Raw genomic sequence first — 19,288 nt, 5'->3', positions numbered from 1 at the left:
AGCATCACTATCAGAGAAATGCAAACCAAAACTACAATGAGATATCACCTCACTCCCTTTAGAATGGCTATAATTAAGAAAACAGGAAACAAGAAGTGTTGGAGAGGATGTGGAGAGAAGGGAACCCTCCTACACTGCTGATGGAAGTGCAAACTGGTGGGGCCACTACGGAAAACAGTACAGAGATCCCTCAAAAAATTAAGAATAGAACTACCATATGATCCAGCTATTTCACTGCTGGGTATTTATCCAAAGAGCATGAAAAACACAAACGCATAAAGATACATGCACCCCTATGTTCATTGCAGCATTGTTCACAATAGCCAAGACTTGGAAGCAACCTAGGTGCCCATCAAGGGACGAATAGATAAAGAAGATGTGGTATATATACACAATGGAAAACTATTCAGCCATAAGAAACAATGAAATCTGGCCATTTGTGACAACATGAATGGACCTGGAGGGTATTATGCTAAGTGAAACAAGTCAGGGTGAGAAAGTCAAATACCACATGATCTCACTCATAAGTAGAAGATAAAAACAATGACAAACAAACACACAGAGACAGAGATTGGATTGGTGGTTACCACAGGGAAAGGGGGGAGGGAAGAGGGCAAAAGGACTGTTAGGCACATGTGTGTGGTGATGGATTGTTATTAGTCATTGGGTGGTGAACATGATGTAATCTATACAGGAATCAAAATATCATGATGTATACCTGAAATTTATCTAATGTTATAAACCAATGTTACTGCAATTTAAAAAAAAAAATCCCTTTCATATATAAATTTGTTGGGAGGGCCAATTTACGATGACTTCCTGAACTAACAATAATTTAATAAATTTAAAAGAAACCTCAAAAAATAAATTAACACATAATTAGGTGAAAATGATGCAAAAAGATAAATGGTACTTAAACTGATTGAAAGAAAGATAGATTACCTATATTAATATCATACAAAATAAATTTCAGAGGAAATAATATTATCAGAGGTAAAAAGATTATGTCATAATAATAGAGGAATCAATTCAACAAGACACCATAACAATACTAAATACGCATGCACCTAATAAAAGAGCTTAAAAATATATGAATCAAAGACTGCTAGAACTATAAAGAGAAATAGAGAAATCCATAATGATAGTGATCCAATATCATAATATTGATAATTGACAGAACAAGTAGAGAGAATATTAGTAAAGATATAGAAGATTTAAACAACACTACCAATCAACTTGACCTAACTGACATTTATTTAACACTCCATCCGAGAACAGCTGAATACACGTTCTTTTCATACACACACAGAACATTTACCAACATAGGTCATGTTCTGAGTCATAAAACAAGTGTCAATAAATGTAAATAGATTTTCAAACAAAGTGTATTCTCTGACCATAGTGGAATTAAAACCAAAGGATAAATCAATTACTGAAAGATCACTGGAAAATCTCCAAATACTTGGAAACTAAATAACATACTTCTAAATAACCCAGGGTCGAAGAAATCATAAGAGAAATTAGAAAATATTTTGAACTGAATAAAAATGAAAACATCACATACGAAAATGTGTGAGATGCTGCTAAACAGTACTGAGAAGGAACTTTATTGCACTACTCTAAAACATTAGAAGAGAAAAAAGGTCTCAAATCAATGACTTCTGGTTTTACATTAAGAACTAGAAAAAAAGAGAAAATTAGACACATAGTAGTAGAAGAAAGGAAATATTACACATTAGGATGGAAATCAATAAACTAGGAAACAGAAAAGCAACAGACAAAAATCAATGAAACCAAAAGCTGGTGCTTTGAGAAAATTAATAAATCTCAAGCCAGATTGATGAGTAAAAACAAGAGCAGACACAAATTACCACTATCAGGAATGAGAGAGGTGATATCCTATATATTCTGGAGATATTAAAAGGGCTGTCATAACAAAGTACCACAAACTGGTGGCTTAAAATAACAGAAATGCATTCTCTCCCAGTTCTAGAAGCCAGAAATCCAAAATCAAGGTGTCAGCAGGGCTATTTTCCCTCTGAGATTGGGTATAATCCTTCCTTGCCTTTTTCTAGCTTCGAGTGGTGGCCAGCAATTCTTGGCATTCCCTGGCTTGCAGTTTTACCACTACAATCTCTTCCTCTCTCATCACATGGCATCTCTGTGTACCTGTGTCTCTGTGTGTAAATTTCCCTCATCTTCTAAGGACATCAATCATATTAGATTTAGGGCCCACCCTAATCCAGTATGACCTTATCTTAATTAATTACATCTACAAAGATCCCATTTCCAAACATGGTCACATTCTGAGATTCTAGTGGACACGAACTTTGGGGGAACACTATTCAACCCAGTACAATTATAAACAACCTTAAGCCAATAAATTCAACAACTTAGTGAGAAGATCAAACTCCTTAAAATTCACAACTACCAAATCTCCCTGAAGAAGAAATAGATAACCTGAGTAGCCCTATATATATTGAAGAAATTCCAGATGTAGTCAAAAACCTTCCCCCAAAAAACCCTCCAGGACCAGAAGTCTGCACTGGTGAATTCTCCAAACATTTAAGGAAGAAATAATACCAATTTTACAGACTTTTCCAGAATACCAATTCTACAAATTGAAGAGGAGGAAATTCTTCCCCCACTCATTCTGTGAAGCCAGTCCTGATACCAAGCCCTAATACCAAAACCACACAAAGAAAAGAAAGCTACAGGCAAATATCTGTCATTAATGTAGATGCAAATTTCTCAAGAAAATTTTAGTTAAATGAATTCAAAATATCCAGAAATTCATCATGATCAAGTCGGGATTAGCTCAGGAATGTAAAGTTGGTTTAACATTTGAAAATCAACGTAATTCACCATACTAACAAACTAAAAACAAAAAGCCATATGACCTCTCAATAGACATATTAAAAGCATTTTTCAAATCTAATATTCATTCCCAATAAAAACTTTCAGCGAACTAAGAATAGAAGGTACTTTCTCAACCTGATAAAGGGCATCCATGAAGAACTCGACAGTTAACTTCACTTAATGGTGAAAGACTAAATGCTCTCCCTCTAAGATCAAGAACAAGATAAGAGCTTCTGCTCTCACCGCTTCTATTCAACAAGGTGCTGGGGGTTTTAACCAATGCAATCAATCAAGAAAATGAAATAAAAGTATCCAGATTGGGAAGGAAAAAGTAAAATTGTTTTTATTCACAGATGATGTTATCATCTATGTAAATCTGATGCAATCTATCCAAAAAAAGCTATTATAACTAATAAGCAAGTTTAGCAAGGACAGAGGACACAAGGTCAACTTACAAAAATAAACTGTATTTATAAATGCCAGCAACAATCAGAAACAGACATTAAAATAGCATTTACAATAGCATAAAAATATAAAATATTTAAAAGTAAATCTGACTAAAAAGTGCAAAAACTATACACTAAAAACTACAAAATATTGCTCAGAGAAATTAAAGAAGATATAAATAGAGAGATATACCTTTATTCCTGGGTCAGAAGAATTAATATAAAGATGTCAATTTTCCCCAAATAGGTGTATGGATTTAATACAAGCCCTATCAAAATGCCAGCAGAATTTTTTTTAAAAAATTCACAAGCTAATTCTAAAATTCATGTGGAAATGCCAAGGATCTGAAATAGCCAAAACAATATGGACAAAGCACAACAAAGTTGGTATTGGTGTAAAGATAGACAAATAGATGAACAAAATAGAATAGAGTCCAAAAACAGAAATACACACATAGTAAACTGATTTTTGACCAAAATACAATGGCAATTCAGTAAAGTATAGTCTTTTCAATAAATAGTGCCAGAACAAAGGATATCTATATGCAAAAAAAAAAGAACCACAATGCATAGTTCATACTATATATAAAAATTAATTGAAAATGCTTTATAAACCTAGATGTAAAACCTGTAACTATAAAAATTCTAGAAGAAAACCTTTGATACCGTGGTTTAGCCACAGATATTTTAGATGTGACGCCAAAAACACAATACATAAAAAGAAGAAATTGATAAATTAGACTTCATCAAAATTAAAAATTTCTGTTCTTCAGACGCTGTTAAGAGAATGAGAAGATAAGTCACAGACTAGAAGAAAATATTCGCAAATCACATATGTGATAAAGGACTAGCACCCAGAATATATTAAGAATTCTCAGAAACTCAATAATCAGAAGACAAACAACCTGTCTTAAAAATGGACAAAAGATTTTAATAGACACTTCACCAAAGAGGATACACGTGGCAAAGTGAGAAGATGCTCAAATTAGGAAAATGCAAATTAGAAACCACAAGGAGATACCACTACACACCAAATAGAATGGTTACAGATTGACTATACCAAGTGTTGGCGAAGATGTGCACTGGAACTCTCAGAACCTGCCATGAAATGGTATGTCCAACCGGGAAAAGAATTCTGCAGTTTCTTAAACTGTTCAACATGCACCTGCCATACGATCCAGCCATTCTCCTCCCAGGTATTCACTCAGGAGAAAGGTACCCATTCACACAGAGATGTGCACAAAGTTCTGAGCAGCTTCGTTCATAACAGCCCCAAACTGGAAACAATCCAAACAAAAAAATAACCGGTGAAAGGACAAATTAAATAATTGGATCCTCTTCAGCAATTAAAAGGAATGAAGTATGAGTGTAATTGTGTAAAATTTTAGAAAACGCAAACTAACTTATAGTAACAGGAAGCAGACCGGTGGTTACCTGGGAATGGGAGAAGGGTGGGGGATGGGCAGGAAGGAGCAGGGGTGGGAGATGGTTACAAAGGGCCATGAGGAAACTGTTGGGGTGATACTCATGTTCATTGTCTTGATGGTTGTAGAGGTGTTTACACATCAAAACTTTTTAAATTATATTTGTTAAATATATGCAGTTTAATTTGTCAATTATACCTCAAGCTATTTTTAAAAGTCTCAGAACCTTAGCCACAGGGTTATTATGAGCAATAAACGAGATTTTATATTCATATATTTTTTAAATATATAATATATGTTTTTATATATATACAATTCCTAGAGCACAAATATTTTTTAAATGCTAGTTATTATGTCAGTAGACAGTAAATGTTTGGTTTTTTCCCCATCCTTCTGTTAATTTACCTATTTTTTGGATAGGATGTAACTTACATAGAGTAAATCGCATAGATATTAAGTGTATAGCTTGATACATTTTTGCATGTTTCCCGAACCCCAAGAAGTTCCCTCATGCCCCCACCACTTACTAATCCCCTTAGCTCATCCATTACTCTGACATCTATTAGCATGGATTAGTTTTGCCTGCTTCTGAGCTTCAAATGAGTGGAATCACAGTATATACTTGTGTCCACCTTCTCTCAGTCAATGTCACGGCTGTAAGCTTCCTCCATGCTGTTGCATGCAGACATTGTTAAATCTTTTCCTTATTTTGTTATATTCCATTGTATGAATATACTACAGCTTCTTTATCTTTTCTACTACTGGTGGACATTTGTGGTGTTTCCAGTTTGTGGCTATCATGCTGCTAAGAATAATCTCAAAAGTGTCTTTGGTGGACATAAGCACCTGCATCTGATTGACAAGCCTGGCTCCACTCCCCACCCTAGCTGCAAGGGAAAGCAAGCAACACATTTTTTGTTTCATTAGGGAGAAGGTGGGCTCTGCTTCCCACCAAGACTCACTGAGTGGGGACTTCCCCAAATCAAGGAAGGGAGTTCAGATGCTGGGCAGCCAAAAAGAATGGCAAACATTCCCTATCCATTCCTTGGGGGCTTATTACAGCAGAGTTTATAGGAAGCAGTAATTGGAAAGACCCACACTTTCCTAACAGTCTATCTTCTCCTCCCTCCTGCGCCCTTCCCCCCCACAAAGAGTCAGCAAACTCAAATCCCAAACTGTGCCAAATCTACCTGTGGCAGCATTGCCTAAACTTGCATTCCATGAGGGTTCATCTCAACCACTGCTCCTTGAGAAAGAGAGAGTGCCAGGGTCTGATAAGTTTAGGATTAATGCATTTTATATGCCCCTATTGGGGATGCACAAGCTACATCAGCATATTAGGGATTCAAGAAACCCCACAGTAACAGAGCCAGTTTCATTCCATTATCTCTAGAACTCACTTTCAGGCTACAGTCACAGCTTCCTGTGGAGCCAGTGTTCCTGGGAACGTGCCTTCGGAAAATGTCCTTCTGTGATCCCGGACACCCGTTCCCATGCTCTTCTTCAGATTGTCCTGAATATGGAATAGTCAGACCATCCCACCCATGGGCAATACAGAGGGCAGCCTATGTGTGGGATGTGAGGAATTTAGGAAAGAACTTTACCCCGCATGCTTGCTCGGTAGCATCTGAGAAGCTACCTTCAAGGATTGCTCTGCTTAAAAAGCAGAACTTTCACTCTACGATCTTTTCATAAAAGTCGATATTTTTTTGGGTAACAGTTGAAATCTCAGCTCCTTAGCTGACACTACACTACAGCAGGCAGATAGAGAGTAAAGAACTGGGAGAGGGAAGATTCAGAAAGAGGGTTCTGTCCAGAGCAGGGAGTCAGGGCACTGAAGGTGAACCAGGTGGACACACTTCCGAGACAAAGAGGGACAGAGAGTGTGGCATCTCTTGAATGAAGTTGCTGGGATGTGAGGGAATCTGTGGGGAATTTTAAGACCTGATGTGGTCCAAGAAGTGTTGGGAAAATCACATCTTCATAGGAACTTACTTGTGGCGAGGCCGAAGACCAAGTCTCGGCAGAGGTGTGTTCCCCCAAACCTAGAGACACTAAGGTTCCACAGCCCACACTTGCCCCGCTTGTGCCAAGACTCTGGCTGTGGTTTTACCATCCTCTGCAGTGCATTCGTTTCCTGATGGAGAACCCGTATACTTTGGACCCACCCTTCTCTAGGTGTCTGTACTAAAGACATTGTTTTTTTCAAAGTGTCTTCCCTACATACCTTTCCCTCCTTCCCCCTTTCCCACTCCGACCTTTGTGTTCATAACCAGTTAGACAGAGGGTTGTGTGGTTGCGCATGTACGTGCGTGTGTGCATTTGTGTGTGCATGTGTGTGCACATGTGCTCATGGACGCATTTGTGTGTGCATGTATGTGTGTATGCATGAGTGGGTGCCCATGTATGTGTGAGTGTATGTGTACCAGGAACACTAGAGGGTTTGTGTTTTCATTGAAATTCGTACATTTCCAGGACTTTACACTGTTATTCTGAATGCATTTTCTTCCAACTCAAGAGTGCAGCCATACGGCACACAGCTCTCAGTCGTTTCCCCAGAACAGCCCAAACTTATTTCAGGCATGCTGAAAATGGATCTAAACATAATTAAGGCACTTTTTTTTCAGCTCCCTGAACATTTTTCTCTCTCCAGATAATGTCTGGGAAATGGCCCAGAAGCCAATGGAGTCATAAAGGGAACAGGATCGTTGGCATGGTCACATTCCAAAGATGCCTGCACAGGTTTATCACGCCAAGGGAAAAAAGGCTGCCTGATCCCCACAGCCGCCTCCCTGTCATAAGCCCCTCCATGCAGGGCACCCTGCAAAGCGGAACTGACCCTGGACTCACCACAGAGGCGCCGGCGCCCTGTCCCCAGGCCAGCCCGGGGCCAGCCAGCACATTCATTTGGGGGCAACATTTTAAATAACTTTTCCTTCCACAGCAAAAGTCATCTGGCAGTCCTAGTCCCTTGAAATATGCTTCCTCTCAGGATATCTTTTAGTAAAGTGAAGTATGTTCTGAGAGCTGATTAAGAGTCTTTCAAAATGGTAAATTAAAGTATATTTCTGTCTGAAGGCCCCTTCCAGCCCGTTGTTGCCAGGGTAATGGAGGCCTTCAGCGTACAAATCCAGGAGTAACTTGGCTCCTGCTCTTGCTTCACAGCTCCCCTTTACACAGTCTGTGACTCCTCTGCTGGCCCCGGGATAAGAGAGGAAAGCTCTGCTCACATGTTTCTAGCTCCTGACTCTGAGGGACTGGGAAATAGGACAGTATGAAGGTAAGAGCCCCCAAAATGTCTCAGGCACGGGGCATTTCCTCTGGATTGGGGTTTATGGAGAGGGGCAGAAAGGGCAAGCAGGGCCCTGGGGCAGGGGGCGGGGGCCGGGGAGGAAGGGGCCAGTCGTGGACAGGGAGAAGAGCCAGCCAAAAGGAGGGCAAGGGGCTCCCCATTATTCACTTATTTTCTCTACCACCCAAAAGGATTTGAAGTGGCTTCCAGTAAAATGTGGCAGATCCTGCAAAACTAAGAGTATAAAAACGTAGGTTGTATAATGAAGCAGCAAGGGGGGCAGGGTGTAAATAATTACATCCAAAAAGCTACCAAAAATAACGACAAACTTCAGCTCTGAGCTTCCAGAAATTCCAGGGGAAAAGGGAAGCATTGTGTGTCACATAATTCTCTTTGTTTCATAGGATGCCATGGGAGCAAGGAGCATACTTGAACCCCCAGCAGCTAGCACAGTACCCAGCATATAGTAAGCTCCTGGTAAGTGTTTGTTGATTGAGAAAATGAGCCAAGAAGCCTGCAAGTTTTGCCTATGGAGAGCCTAGCAAAATTGTTATTTATGGCTGGTGAACAAAGCAATGTCTGGAACTCTCCCTTAAAAGGACTGGTTGCAGAATTTTAACTTGTATGATTTCTTTTTTTCACTTTAAAAAAAATAATGAAATAGAACATAGAAAAAGAAAAGTACACAAAACATATGTGGATGATTTAATTAATACAGATAAAGCAAACACTCTTGTAACCACCAGCCGAGTGAAGAAACAGAATATTATCACCACTGCAAAAGCCCCCTGTGCCTCTTCCTCCGGAGCTGAGTCATTATTATTTAGCCTAATCATTTCCCTGCTTTTCTTTATAGTCTTACAACCCATGTATTTAAAACCTAAAAAATATGGTTGTGTTTTGCCTGTTTTTGAATGAATGGAAGTACATCGATGTATTCTTTTGCGTTTTCATTCTTTTGCTCAGTGTGACGTTTGAGAGAATCTGCCATGTTTTCACAGCTGTAGTTTGGTCATTTTGTTGCTGCGTTGTATGAACCACACTTTATTCATACATCCTCTCGTTAATGGACGTTTGGATTTTGTTCCGGTCTTTGGCAGCCCACCTGGGTTTTCTAGCCAACTTTGAGCTCTCACTTCTGGTTGACACTTGCTGAAGCCCTCTTGGCCACCAGGTCATAGCTGCTTCATGGAAAATACCCTCAGTTTCTGCCAGCAGCTCCGGGGCTTTCACAAGGCTCTGCCTCCCAGCACGCCCCATCAGTCTTGGTGTTCTGGGTACCAGTGACTGTCCTGGGACCTCATACCCGGAGCTGTCTTGCTTGCTCAGATACCTCATAGCTTTGACTCAAGTTTTACTATATTTTCTTGTTTCTAGATTTCACCTCTGCTCTCTGCTTTCTAGCTCCTGGGCTAATGCCACCCAGCACACCTTACAACTGTGTTGAGGCCTGGCTTCCCATAATTGCAACGGGAATTCCAACCCCACGTCACTGTCCTTTCCCTGACCCCCACTCTCTGCCTGGGCTCTTCGAATTGGATCAAACAGGTTTATTGGTTTTGGGGATGTGAACTGCATGTTTATAGCCAACGAAAAATTATCAATTGGCCACCTTCAATAAATTCCAAAGTTAGAAGATATAAATGTAAAACTTTCCCACTATTTCATGCAGCCACTATCTCTTAAATTATTTCATTAAGCAAGTTACAAATACTGTTTTATCTCCCACCAAAATTGAATAATGAAGGAAACTAGGTTCATCAATTCAATTAACCAACATCATTGTGCTCTTAGTATGTCCCAGACATCCTTGTTAAGTGCTACAAATTTAATAATAAAATAAAGAAAAAATAAAAGATGAAGAAGTATAGTTTTTCAATTGCAGTCAGCCTCTGTACTCCAAGGATGGCACTAGAATTCACATTTGGAATTTCCATTAAATAGACTTGCTTCTCGAAGGGGCGTTGGCGCAGCGGGAGAGGTACAGAACTGCTCAGCACATTCTACACAGAGGCCACCACCCTGGAGGGAGGGGAGCGCCGCAATGGGAAGAGATTGCTGGGGGAGGGAGGGTTTGAAGGGGAGATTCTTGTTTGGGCTGGAGCGGATCCCAAGCAGGGCTGCCAGCCAGAATCAAGAAGACTCATGGCCAGAGGAAGACTCCTGGAGACAAGGCCCAGGGGAAGGGCTTCAGGGTCGTTGTTATTTGATCTTGCGAGGCTGGTTTTCTTCATCCTTCTGTTCTTAGGTTGTTATTAACCCAATGATACCCTCAACATTTAATAAAGTTTCATTAGACGCTATGTTAGCTGGGCTGTCAGGGAGGGTGGGCGGGGATGACAATGGACAGGGCAGCAGGGCAGCTAGTCCTGACTCACCCAGAGCAGTGGTCACAGCAAGAAGAGGGGGCTTGTGGGAGACTCAGGACATTTGGGTCCCCTGCCTTCCTCCATACATGCACAGTGGGGGCTTGGTTTGGGATTATTTGAGCCGGGAGTGTGGAGAACTGGGACTTCTGGGTTAAACAGAACTGAACACGACGGAGCCCCTGCCCTCAGGAGTTTAGAGTCCAAGCAGAGAAGCCAATCTGCAGACAGATAAGCAGAGTACAAAGTGCTAGGCAAGATGCTGAACACCTGGAGCAGGAGGACGGTGCACCTCCTGGAGGAGGCAAGGTCTCAGCAGGTCCTGCACAGCTGTTTGTGCAGGTGGTTGTGAGAGTGTATGGGGCATAGCAGCAGCAGGGAAGAAGGGACGGTCAGCGTTTAAGGAGAGTCACCAGTTCTCTTACTTCACAGGTTCTGCGCTCCACTTTGTCTCTCCATCCTCTGCCCCAGGGCTTCCAATGGGGCATCCCCAGAGGATGGCGCAGGACACGAAGGTAGAGTCCCTGTGACCATTGCGCTCCCCGGGCTGCATGCGCCGTGCTCCAGGCCTTTTGCAGCTGAAGTTTCCAGGCCTCTCCCTTTCCTTCCCCTGCCTTCCAGGGGCTTTCCCAGGATGCCCCGAGGGTACCTGCTTTCCAGCCTGCTGACCCTGCTCTGACCAAATCACTGACTGGACTTGGCATCGAAACCCCGCACAGTCTGCTCGGCCGGTTACTGGCTCAGTGCTCCGTGGCTACTGCTTGAAGCTGCTCCTCCTCTAATTGAGAAATGATTTCCAGATGCCATGAAAACTCATGGTTTTATTGCTTTCTTGAAAGACTAAGTCTCTCTTTCCCCATGGGCAAGGCTATACCATAATTGAGACACTTTTGAAAGGAGAGGACAGCGAACCACACTTTCAGTGTCATAATACTTTGAAAGGAAACAAATGGAAGTCCTTTCAGGTGGGAATCCATTTCATGCTATGAGGAGGAGTCAAGAGTCCTTCTTGCATAAGCTCTGTTAGAAATTAGTATTTTCATTTTGGACAGGTCAACTCATCTTTCTTTGACTTAATTTTTCCATTTATAATCTAGAGACAGTAGTGTAGTTCCCACCTCTGTTTTCCTAAAAGGGTGTAAAATCCAAACTTTTGGCCAATCTCACCCACCAAATTCCCCATTTTTTGAAGCACATATTTCTGACAATGATGTTATGATGCTTCTAGGCACCCACTTGATGTCCATCTTTGACCCTTTCCTATCTTCCTTTACCCAAATTCAGTCAGCCTCCAAGTTTTGTCCACCCTTCGTTGTACAACCTCCTTCTGCCCTTCCAGCCATTCTCTCCCAGGGCGCCAGCTACACTCACTTGGGGGCTATTGCATTTGCTTCCTAACCAGTCAACTCCTTCAGTGATTTCCTCTTCCAGCTGCCCTGCAGACTGCTGCCAGAGTCATCTTCCTAAAACGTCCTTCTTCATAGATTGTCCTCTACACCAGTGGTTCTCAATCAGGATGATTCTGCCTCCAGGGAACATGTGGCAAAGTCTGGAGATGTTTGTGGGTGGATGTCACAACTAGGGTGGGGGGCAACTCTGACAGCTAGTGGGTAGAGGCCAGAGGGCCTGACAAACCTCCTACAATGCCTTACTCAACAAAGAATTATCTGGCCCGAAATGTCAGTAGTGCCAAAATTAAGGAGTCCTGCTCTACCCTCAAAAAATTGTCAGTGGCTGAGGGCTGGCCCCATGGCCGAGTGGTTAAGTTCGCACGCTCCGCTGCAGGCGGCCCAGTGTTTTGTTGGTTCGAGTCCTGGGCGCAGACACGGCACTGCTCCTCAAGCCACGCTGAGGCGGCATCCCACATGCCACAGCTAGGAGGACCCACAACGAGGAATATACAACTATGTACCTGGGGGCTTTGGGGAGAAAAAGGAAAAAAATACGAATAAATTGTCAGTGGCTTCCTGGAACCTATTTTTTAAAGTCCAAACTTATCCTGGACTCAAGGCCCAGCACAATCAGATTTTGACCATCTCTCTAACCTTGTCTTCCTTTAGCACCCAGGGTCCATCTCTTGCAAGACAAATATTCAGCTTGAGACTTGCCAATTTATGACGTCTTCCCAGGCCCTCACCCCTCAGCTCCAAGAGAGCCTCTCCTCTTATCGAAAACATAGCACTTTTTGTCTGTTGCCTTTCCACATGAGATACCTCACCTCTTTGGTGTCAGGAACACTATTGCCACCCCAGATGCCTATCACTTGGGGGCAACACAATGAATGCCAGTGATTCAAAAGAAGAAATTCTTGGAAAGAGGAGTGAATGCCAGTGATTCAAAAGAAGAAATTCTTGGAAAGAGGAGTGAATCCTCTGGAAGAACACACAATTCAATTCTAAGCCACTATGCTCAAAAGAGCTCATGAGCTCCCAGCAGCACATATTTACTCCAACAGTCGGGCTGCACAACCCCTCAGATTCTGGACACACCACAGTGTCACTGTATTTCTCATCTGAAACCACCCTGGAGCGTGGAGGCTGTGGGAGACTCAGGGTCTGGGTGCAAGTTCCTAATACTCTGGGCAGATAGGGACTTGTGAAAAATTCCTGTTTTGGGCAGGAGCTCACCCATCTGATGTCCACTCCTTCCTTTGCATGCCTCCTTGCTTCACTTCATAGAATGATAGAAATTCTTCTAGTAGAATTATTAGGTAGAGATTATTCTATCAGATCCTCTGCTTTACATACATACCACAAAATTCTTTGAACTAGAGGCAAGTGGAATCATCTAACCCCATGTGCTGCCCTAGGACATCATCATGATCATCATCAACGTTGTCATCATTATTGTCTTTACAAAAATCTTTAATATAATCTTTCATGGTGCACAACAGAACTAAGTGCTGTACAAACAAGCCTTTTCTCCTTTAAGGTTTATAATGCAGGGCACACTCTGATGCTTAGGACTTGCAGAAGGCGGAAGGAGGTTAGTAGATGACCAAGATAAGCCTAGGACAAGGCATGTGTGTGTATAGTCAGTCAGCAAGCATTTAGTGAGTGTGGGCAGAGGAATTCAGGGTCATGTTGGGGCATAAAAAGAGAAATGAGAGATGACAATAAAGAAATGACACTGACCTTTTAAAAATTGACTGTTACTTTTCAAAATAACATTTCAAAATTACCTAAGAATAGCTTCCAATATAATTGATATTGTTTGACATGCTTGTAGGTTGCCCCCTTAAGGAATTTCTTTAAAGCTAACTTTTATAATCTATAAGACTCTAAAACCTTAGCATCATCTAGTTTGATCACTTATGTTGGGCACCTCAGATGTCCAGATAACTTAGCATTGTCCAAAAATTAAAGCCATAATTAAAGGAAGAATTTTCACTGTTTTATTTTGGAATGTTTCAAACGTAAGTGACAGAAAATCCCACTTAAGTGGCTTAAGTAACTGCAAGTTTACTTTTCTAAACAACAAGTCTAGGGGCGGATAGTCACTGATATGTGTAGTCATCAGAGATTCCAGGACCAGATTCTCTATGATTATCTTAGCCCTTTCCTCATGGTGGCAAAAGAACTGGTGATGCCCCAGGCATCAAATCTGTGTTCAGGAGGAAAGAAGGAGAGACCTGAGCAGCTGCAAATATCTGCTTTTAGCAGTAATGTAATGGTTTTCCCAGAAGAATTCTACATAGATTTCACTGGCCAGAACTATACAGTCATGGCGTTTATAGCCTCCTTAATAGATACAGGCAAAGGAGGAGGGTTAAGGAGGGATACCGGGTAACAACTTAGGGGTGATAATGGCATCACACTCCTGAAAATCATCAAGACCCTGCCAGAAGTTCCAAAATGAGGCCTGTGGTCATTTAAAATGTAAAATTCAGATTCACACTTTGTTTTCTTACATAAGTTGGTTTGCCAGAAGATTGGTAAATCAGAATTAAATCTATACTGCATACATACAGTACCGTGGATGTTCCAATAACATTTCAAGGGCTATTTTCATCAGACTGTGGTGATGTGAGTCACTTCTCTCCTCTAAAGGAGACTGGATTTACTTGCCAAGCAAACCAGAACATTTGTGTGGGTCAGTTAAAGCACTTCTACCCTAGACAGTGGAAGAGACAGACACAGAGAGAAGGGAGGGCGGCAGGGTCATCTGTCTGCACCTTCACTCATTTCATAGTTGCTATTGTTCTTCTTTTGGTTTACATTTTTAAAATAATACGGGACAAATTCCTCATCTGTGTGAGCAATAGCATTTGGCAGAAATAAAGGTGAGTCACTTCTGAGATTGGGTTATTAAAGTCTGGGGCTTCCATCTTGGATGCTCCCCACCCCCCACTCTCTATCATTTCTCTCATCTCTCATCTGGGAGAAGCAAGCTACCATGTTTGAGCAGCCCTATGGGGAGATCCACGTGCCGAGGAACCGAAGCCTCCAGCCAACAGTCATGACTAAGCCCTGCAGCATGATGTGTGTGAGCTTGGAAGCAGCCTCTCCAGCCCCAACTGAGTCTGGAGATGACTGAAGCCCTGGCCAGCAGCTTGACTTCGGCCTTGTGAGGAACCCTGAGCCAAAACTACCCAGCAAGCCACTCTCAGATTCCCAGCCCTCAGAAACTATATGAGCTAAGAAAGTCTTCTTGTTTTCACATGCTAAGTTTTGGGGTCATTTGTTACACAGTAATACATAGCAATAATACAACTATAAAGAAGAAAAATCAGCATGTAATTATTTTTTTAGAGGCAGAGAAAAGCATGTGATAATATTTAGCACATATAAGTTTTTTAAAACCCCTCAGTCAACTTGGAGGAGAAGGTAATGTCTTATCTCTAAAGACAGCTCACCACAAAACCCAAAAAGTTGTTACACTTAATGGTGAAATGTTAAAGCCTTTTCCTCTGAAATTAGAAAGAGACAAGGAGGCTTGCTGTTACTATTTTAACTGAACCTTTACCAGAAGTCCTAACCAGTGAAGCAAGGAAGGAAAAAGAACTGAAAGGAATAAAAAGGAGGGAAAGAAATTAAACCGTCATTATTTGCCGACAACACGACTGTGTTCACAGAAAATCCAAAAGAATCTTCAAAGAAACTCCTAGAATGAATAAACGAACTTAGAAAGGTCTCTGGGTAAAGTGTTAATAAAAACAAGTGTATTTCTTTATGACAGTAACGACAAGTAGGAAAAGAAATTTAAAATGAATAGCATTTACACTAGCATTTAAAAATCAATACCTAAGAATAACTCTAACAAAAGATGTGCAAGAACTCTCCACATAGTGAAATATAAAACATTATTGAAAGAATTGAAAGAAGACACAAATAAATCATGTTCACGGATTAGAAGCTAGATGTCAATTCTCCACAAATATATTCATTCAACACATTTCAATTAAAATTCCGGCAGGTGTTTCTGAGAGACTTGCTAAGCTGATGATAAAATGGATATTGAAATGCAAAAGCAAGACAATCATAAGGGAAGAACAAAACTGGAGAACTTGACCACCAGAAATAGAGTTATTATAAAGCCACAGTAATTAAGATGAATGTGCTAATGGTGAAAGGATAGACAAATGGAGCAATGTAACAGAATAGACAGTACAGAAAGAGACCCACATATATGCTGACTCTTGATTTATAACAGAAGTAATACTACAGAACAATGTAGAAAACAGTCTTTTCAATAAATGGTACCAGATCAATTGGTTACCCATATGGAAATTGATGAAAACTGACCCTTATTTTAAGCGACACACAAAAATCAGTTCCAGGTGGGTTTTAGATATAAATGTGAGAGGTAAAACAATAAATCTTCTAGAACAGCATTGTCCAATAGAAATATAAGGCAGGCCAAAACTCAAGCCATATAAGTAACTTTAAGTATCCTAGTAGCCACATTTTAAGAAGTAACAATAAACAGATTAAATCAATTTTAATTATATATTTTACTTAATTCAATGTATCTAAAATATTATCATTTCGACATATAACCAATGCAAAAATTACTAAAAAAAATTTAGATTATTTTACTCATATTGTCTTTGAAATCTGGCCCGTATTTTACACTTGCAATCCATTTCAGTTTGGACTAGCCCTATTTCAGATGCTCAAGAGTCATATGTGGCTAGCAGCTACTGTATTGGACAGCATAGTTCTCAACTATAATTAGAATAGTTACACTTTTATATTCTTCATGATGTTTCAGTAGGCAGAGATTTCTTAAACAAGACGTACAGACAGAATTTAAATATAAATGGGGCTAGATTACAATAAAAAGGGAGGCTGATTTATCAATTTGTATTTTGAGCACAGTGTAATAGTGCTTAATCGTTAGTTTGGGCTGCTAAACAAATTCCATAGCCTGGGTGGCTTAAATAACAAACATTTATTTCACACAGTTCTGGAAGCTGGGCAGTCCAAGATCAAGGTGCTGACAGATTAGGTGTCTGGTGGGAACTCTCTTCCTGGTTTGTGGACGGCTGCCTTCTTGCTGGATCCTCACATGGCTGAGCCAGAGAGAGCTAGCTCTCTGGTCTCTTCTTATAAGGGCACTAATCCCATCTGACCACACCCTCACGACCACATCTGAATCTCGTCACCTCACAAATGCCTCCCTCCAAATACCATGACATTAGGGATTGGGTTTTAACACATGATTTTGGAGGGATACATTTAGTCCATAGCAAAGATCTGTGGAATTGGAAGGATGTGAGTGAGGAATGAGGGTGACGCCTTTCTTTGTGTTTCTGTGATTGGGATCTCAGGTAGAAATACAAAGTTAAGTAAGAAAATTTCCTAGAATATTCATAGCAGCATAATTCATACTAGTAACACTGGAAATAACACAAATGTCCATTGACAGTGGTGTGGATGAGCCAGCTGTGGTATGTTCAGCAATGAGAAGAATCTACAGCTAAAGCAACACAGATGAATCTCTCAAGCACAGTGTTGAGCAAGAGAAGCTAGACAAAGTAGAGTATACACAGTATGATTCCTTCCATGCAAACTGCAAAATAAGGCAGAACTAACCTCCTGTGTGAGAGGAAGGTGTAGTGATGATTTCTCGAGAGAAGGAGGAGACAGTGATTAGAAAGGGCATATGGGAGCCTCTGGGGTACTAGTACATTCTATTTCTAGTTGTGGGCAGTGGTCACATGGGTATGTTCAAGTTGTGATAATTCATTGAGCTGTACACTTAGGATTTGTGCATTTTTCTAAATGCATGTTTATTTTAAAAAGTCATATTTAGACTTTTCCTCAGAAGATATTCTTAAAAGCGTGCCTTGATTTACCTGAAGTCAGGAACTGGCAGTGTTTCGCTGAGAAAGCAAAGGGAACTCTAACAGTTGGAACTTGTTAAACCAAAGTTCTGCCCATTGGTGATTGCAGCAGCTCTGACAGCCTTACAGTGAGTCAGTCTGTCAACAAGTGTTTATTAAATACCATCCAACACCCCATTCTCCTGAATTTCAGGTCCAGTCACTGGTCAGACAGCAATCTAGCCCAGCAGCAGTGTAAAGAGCTTTCAGCTGCTAAAGCCAAACAAGAAATTCTAAGCCTTTCCCTGATCTCCCTTCAGGGACTTTCTCATCCTGGCCCTCTACCTTGAAACACACTCAAGGGTAATGGAGAGAGTCTGAGAAAAGGAACAAGAGAAGCAAAATGTCTGAAGGAGAGGTCAGAGCCTAGAGAAGCAATCTTACAAGATTCCAGGCAGTAAAGACAAGTTATTTATAAAGAAGAGTTTCAGATTGGCAGATTTCCTGCTTTGCCTAGAGACTAGAATGTGGTAATTTAACACCTATAGACTATGAAGAGAAAAAACTTGTAACCCAAGAATCCTCTTCTCAGCCAAGATATTATTCTCTGGTCAACGTGCAGGAAATACATTTCAGAATTTGCAAGAATTTGGAGTATAGATCACCCACATGCCAAGGACTGTCACAGGTGCAACTCCAATGGGCAAACCCACATACACTCCATCCAACAAGAAGCACCTGAGGATCCACTAACCAAATAAAAACTGAATCAAAACAAAGACCTCAATTTTGGTAATATAAAGGCAAAGACAAACATGATAAGTCAAGGTGTGTCTTGGCCACAATAGACTCCTTAAATTAAAAGACAAAAGTAAAACTTTTACAAGCCATTTTATCCACTTACAAGTCAATAAAGCTAGAAAACAAGTAAGAATAAGAAGGATGCAAAAATAAAAAATCCTTCACTATTATAAAATTAAGAACACAGGCACAGATCAAAGAGGAAATCAAAAGTGAAACTATAAATGGTCTAGAAAACAATGTAAAGGAGTAGTACGCTTTCTGTCAAAATCATGCATAGCAAAGGCTGTTTATGACTTTAAATGTCTTCTTTTTTTAAAGAAAATAGAAATCTAAAAATGGACATTGTATTTATCTACAAAAAAGAGGGGAAAGTATAGCAAAACAATCTAAAAGAGCAAGAGGGAATTAAACAGAAAACAGAAAAATTTTTAAAGGATAAATAATTCCCAAAGTTGGTCTTTGACAAGACCAACAAATGCCTAATTCTCATGAACCTGGTCTAGGAGGGAAAAAGGGAGGAAGGAAAGAAGAAAGGAAGAAAAAAAGCAAATAAAGAATTATAAGATAATATTTTGGCAACAAATTTAAATCTCTAAGAGAAGTGGATGATTTTCAATGAAGTGTATATTAACAAACGAAGAAACAGAAAACTTGAATAGTCTGATTACCACAGCAGAGATGGGAAAGGTGAGCAAAGCTCTACCACTAAAAAAGTTACTGGAAACAAATGGCTTTAGTTTGGTTTTATCCAACCTTTAAAGAACAGATAGTTCCAATAATAGTTACATTATTTCAAGCTATAAAAAAAGATTAAAGGTTCTCTAATTTAT

At 40.4% G+C, this 19,288-nt stretch overlaps 1 long non-coding RNA gene across 1 annotated transcript; it reads left to right on the top strand.

Moving 5' to 3' along the window:
* Nucleotides 1–7,563: 7,563 nt before the first annotated feature.
* On the top strand, nucleotides 7,564–9,038 carry LOC123283378 (uncharacterized). The gene is made up of 4 exons (XR_006524021.2): nucleotides 7,564–7,779; nucleotides 7,895–8,009; nucleotides 8,426–8,498; nucleotides 8,740–9,038. It is a non-coding gene; the product is annotated as an uncharacterized lncRNA (long non-coding RNA).
* The last annotated feature ends 10,250 nt before the right edge of the window (nucleotides 9,039–19,288 follow it).

This window comes from Equus asinus, chromosome 2, assembly GCF_041296235.1.
Source record: "Equus asinus isolate D_3611 breed Donkey chromosome 2, EquAss-T2T_v2, whole genome shotgun sequence".
Taxonomy (NCBI): domain Eukaryota; kingdom Metazoa; phylum Chordata; class Mammalia; order Perissodactyla; family Equidae; genus Equus; species Equus asinus.
Note: the sequence above shows the minus strand (reverse complement) of the source record. Positions and strands in the feature narration are given on the sequence as shown.